This window comes from Vigna unguiculata, chromosome 8 (assembly GCF_037176805.1).
Source record: "Vigna unguiculata cultivar grain cowpea cultivar isolate G323 ecotype 2 chromosome 8, ASM3717680v1, whole genome shotgun sequence".
Classification (NCBI taxonomy): domain Eukaryota; kingdom Viridiplantae; phylum Streptophyta; class Magnoliopsida; order Fabales; family Fabaceae; genus Vigna; species Vigna unguiculata.
In genome coordinates, this window is record NC_140799.1 from 10826032 (window position 1) to 10831290 (window position 5259).

Sequence of the window (5259 nt, forward strand, 5' to 3'; positions counted from 1 at the left end):
AATACATGTCGGCTTGAACCCAGGAGGGGTTACCTGCAGAAGAATCTCCGAAGCTCAAGTAAGTCAAAGCTCTCAAAGAGTCAAATCAGCAATTAATGAATGCGTACCTTTAAATGATGGGGTCCACGTGTATTTATAGAACATTAATGACGTTTGACCATTGCATGGGCTGGGTTTTGACCTGGGCCCTAGCTTGGGCCATGAGTGGGCCTGGGCCCCAAAACTGGCCCTGGGGACCTATTGAAGGAGGAGCATCGATGTTAGCTAACTTTCTAGGTAAGTAGTCGGCCTTGACCGGCCACTTGCCTAGATGTCTTGTGCTGGTGGTGTCCGGGCACTAGATGCTAGGCGGTTTTGATGTGTATATTTGTTTACTTGGTTGAGTTTGGCTAGGTACGGTACATTTATCTTTACTAAATAGTCAAATACAGTAAATATATCATAATTTTTTTCTCACGATATTTGATTTTTACTTTAAGTTTTTACTAATGTAATAATGTAAATATTTTACTACTTTAAAATTTTGTAAAACGTAAACATGTTTTTTTTTTCACGTTAATAATAATAATGTATAGAAATTTTATGTTTATGACAGTATTAAAATATTTCAATTTCGTTCTCTGCTCACAGTGTACATTTTTTTCACATTTCATTATCGCGACTCCTTTTATCAACACCACGTCTTCTTCACATTTCAACGTCTTCTTTTGATGACTATTGCATCGCGTCTTCCCTTGTTAATCGTTCTTTGTTTCTGCTCCCTTTTCCCTCCAGTATGTTCAACCTTTCTCTGAAATTCCTAAAACCTCTGTTTCCTCCGCGAAAGTTAAGAACCTTCAATTTTTGTTGTGATTCAGATCTGTTCATCACTGATTTCAGACCAACACTTGCTGGTCTGATGATTCCCTGAGTTTTTCCGGCTATAGGTATGTGTTTACCCAGTTTCTAGGGTTTTGACATTTTTAATTTCGTTTCCATTCAAGTGTGGATTGGAAATCATATCTTCGACTTCATCCCCTAATTGTTTTTTTTTTCTGCTTTGTGTGTGATTTTAACTTTATATGCTATCAAAGTTTTCATGTTTAGCGAATATATACGAGTTGAGAGGATTTTAAATGTCAGCAGTGTTAACTGATGGTTTTTGTGAATAACTTGCATTCTCAAAGATTCAATGTTGCTTTTGTTCGTTTTTTTCTATTTTAATTAAACCTTGTTGTAGTGTTGTAAGCTTAGTTTCATTAGTTTATCGTTGATAGGAAATTGTAAGTAGGATATTATTTTAGAGCACCATGTATTGTTGTAGTAGTTTTAGAAGCTTTAAGAAAGTAGTTGAGAAGGAAATGAGAAAAACTAAAATGGAACTGGAGAATGATTGTGGTGGGGCTGATGTATAGTCAATGAATTTGGGAAAGAATTACATTTTAGCTAATGATGAATGGCAATAGTAAAAGAAATTTAAGGTACGAGCGAGAGTACAAATATGGGTAACTTTAAGGTAAAAGAACTAAAAGTAGGAAGCAAAGGTAAGAGAGGGAGTACAAATAGTAAAGTAATTACCTCCTACAAGCCAATAAAAGAAGTTAAAAATTCGTAATATGTTATTGCGCCAATACAAGTTGGATGCCATAATGATTATAATTTGAATAGATTATAATACATTATGGTGTTTAGAATTATTGACTTGAATTTTAATACTTTAATCATTGACTTGAAAAAGAGAGAAAATATGCTAAAAGATTGAGTTTAAGGAATGATGTAGGTTGTTGTACATTAAATTATCTTCCATTCTCCTTTATACCTTACGTGTTTTATGCACATAACTAAACATACATATATCATTAAAAATTAGTTTGTAGTTCTTGTTTCTTAGCTTTGACTTTGTAATGTGTCCGTTTGGTAAACATATATATATACCAATAATGAATGTTTCTGGCCAATTTTTTTATCTCAATTGCAGCTTGTATCCAAGATGTTGCATTATGTTTGGCTTGTCTCCATTTCACAGTAAAGTTCCTTAAGTTGAGGCGCGTAAGCAAGATAATTCTTCTTTAGCTATATGTGATGTTCTCATTCCTTCAATATTTGAATGCATACATAACATAGCTTAACTTGTCTTTGTTGATTAAAGATCGCCAATTAAATTGTTCTTATATATATATATAAATCAAGAAAACTCACACCTTAGAAGTGATTAAATTGAATCTTACTAATAAAGCTTTTAAAAAGAAACAAATTACATGTATAAATATTTTTTCTTGAGTCTTATTATCTCTTGGATAAGAAAATGAACCAAAACTTTGTTTTAGTTTATGCTTTTCCAATTTAGTTTTTTTTTTTTTTTTTTGCAGTTTTAGTGAATGTTTATGGGCTAGAAATGTTTTTGCTTAATTTTGTTTTAAGTCATAAGTGAACCATTGTTTAACTTTATTTTATAGATTATTAATTACTTAATAAAACTATAATTTTAATTCATGTAATACTATTTTCAATTATTAATTGCTTAATGAAACTATAATTTTTTATGTATTACATTAAAGGTGATGGATAAGGAGTGGACTAAATTTCCAAGGATTAGTAATGAGTATATAAAGGGTGTTGAATCATTTCTTTATTTTGCTTACACAAGAGGAAGACCTCAAGGACGTGAGATTTTATGCCCATGCGCTAAATGTAAGAATTGTATTTGGGCTAGACGACACGTTATCTACGAACATTTAATTATCACAGGATTTCTTGAAGGGTATGATCTTTGGGTCCATCATAGAGAAGAAAAACCTTCGCTCACTAGTAAAGATGAAGACATGATAGATAATGAAGATTCACATGATGATATTAATGCCTTATTGTATGACACATTTAGAAATGTGGTAGAAGAAAAAGAAGGCAAAAAGGGTCCTCACGATGAAGCTAGAAAGTTCTACCAATTGATTAATGATGCAAATCAAGAACTCTACCTTGGAAAGCTTCTCCACTTTATCTTTCATCATTCGACTATATTTATTAAAATGTCTTCATGGTTGGAGCAATTATTCATTCACTGACCTCTTACAACTACTAAAAGAGGCCATGCCTAACTTGAATATTCCTGAATCTTTCAACAAAACGAAGAGCATGATTACTGATTTAGGTCTTGATTATAAAAAGATTCATGCATGTCCAAAAGATTGCATGTTATTTTGGAAAGACAATGAGAATTTAGATGTTTGTAGTATCTGTAAATCTTCACGATGGAAAGAATTTCCTGAAGCCAATTCTGAGGTTGAGGGCCCAAAATATCAGCATAAAATTCCTGCCAAAGTATTGCGGCACTTTTCATTGGTTCCTAGACTTCAAAGACTGTTTATGTGTTCGAAGACTGCTAAGTTAATGAGGTGGCATGAAGAAGAACGAGTAAAGGATGGAAAAATGAGACATCATGCTGATGGTGAAGCTTGGAAGAGCTTTGATGGCCTTCATGAAAATTTTTTTGTTGACTCACGCAATGTAAGACTTGGTCTAGCTAGTGATGGCTTTAATCAATTTAGAACCATGAGCATATCTCATAGCACATGGCCTGTCATGATGGTTGTGTACAACCTTCCGCCTTGGTTGTGCATGAAACCTGAATATACAATGTTATCGTTGTTGATTCTTAAACCACAATCAATAGGAAATGATATTGATGTGTACCTTTAACCTCTAATCTAGGAGCTGAAAGAGTTATGGGAGTTGGGAGTACAAACCTATGATGCTTCAAAAAATGAGACATTTCAAATGCATGCAGCTCTTCTATGGACAATTAATGACTACCCTGGGTATGTTATGTTGTCTGGTTGGAGCACAAAAGGAAGATTAGCTTGTGCATATTGCAATTACAACACTAATTCATCCTACCTAAAACATAGCCATAAGATGTGTTATATGGATCATCGCGTCTTTTTACCAGTGAACCATCCTTGGAGATTTAATAAGAAGTCTTTTAATGGAAAAAAAGAACTGAGGTCTACACCACACATGCTAGAAGGGACAAAAATTCTAGAGATATTAAAAGATTTTGTCAATGAATTTGGAAAGAATGGAAAAAAGTTAAGTAATGGTCCATGGAAAAAGAGATCAATCTTTTTTTAGTTGCCTTACTGGGCAACAAATAAATTTCATCATAATTTTAATGTGATGCACATTGAGAAAAACATATGTGATAGCATTCTGGGGACTCTTTTGGATATTCAAGGGAAGACAAAGGATCATGTTAATGCACATTATGATTTGCAGAACATGGGAATAAGAAATGATCTTCATCCAAGAGAGATTGGTAAAGGTCGGGTAGAGTACTCACTAGCTTGTTTTACAATGAATGCTTATGAGAAATCTAGCTTTTGTGGTGTTTTTAAGACTACCAAATTACCATATGGAAGTGCATCAAATATTTCAAAATGTGTGCATGTTAATAATAGGAAAATCTCTGGTTATAAAAGTCATGATGCACATTTCATGTTGCATTACTTATTGCCAGTGGCAATAAAAAACACTATGCCTGATATAGTAGTTGAACCTCTAATTCGATTTGGGTCATTCTTTCGCTTTATATGTCAAAAGGTTATACATTTGCAAGATATGGATTACTTGGAAGCAGAAGTAGTACAAATACTTTGTCAGTTGGAGATGATTTTTCCACCTAGTTTTTTTGATATAATGGTTCACTTCCTATCCATTTGCCAAATGAAATGAGATTGGGTGGACCCGTTCAGTTTTGCTGGATGTATCCCATTGAAAGATGTTTATGTAGACTGAAAAGTTATGTTCATAATAAAGCTTATCCGGAAGGTTCTATCGCTAAAGGGTATTTCGCAGAAGAAGCTTTAACATTTTATGGAAAAACTCATCAACTGAAAATGTGGAAAAAACTTTTGAATCAATGTTTGGAAAAGAAAAGCCTGGTCGGGTTTGTTGTTATGGCAGGACTGTGACCCCATCATTATTTAAAAGAAATTAAGAAATTGCTGCAATTAAAAAAGGATATGATATGAAAATAGATGGGATGGCAAAAAGGATTGAAGGTTTGGAAACAATGATGACACTCATACTTAAGCAACAAAACCCTAATTTGAATGAGGATGATATAGAACATATGATGTCATTAGCTTTTGGGAAAGAAAATAATGCCATTGCTCCATGTTCATCTGCTTTCACTCATGTTCCTTGTTTTGACCAGGTATAACAACATGCTAAAAATTTGCATTCAATGTTATAATTTGGGTACTTTGTATTTATCTTATTTCA

The 5259-nt window shown here is 33.3% G+C and overlaps 1 pseudogene; it reads left to right on the forward strand.

Moving 5' to 3' along the window:
• The first annotated feature begins 2488 nt into the window (after nt 1-2488).
• On the forward strand, nt 2489-4107 carry LOC146884130 (uncharacterized; annotated as a pseudogene).
• The last annotated feature ends 1152 nt before the right edge of the window (nt 4108-5259 follow it).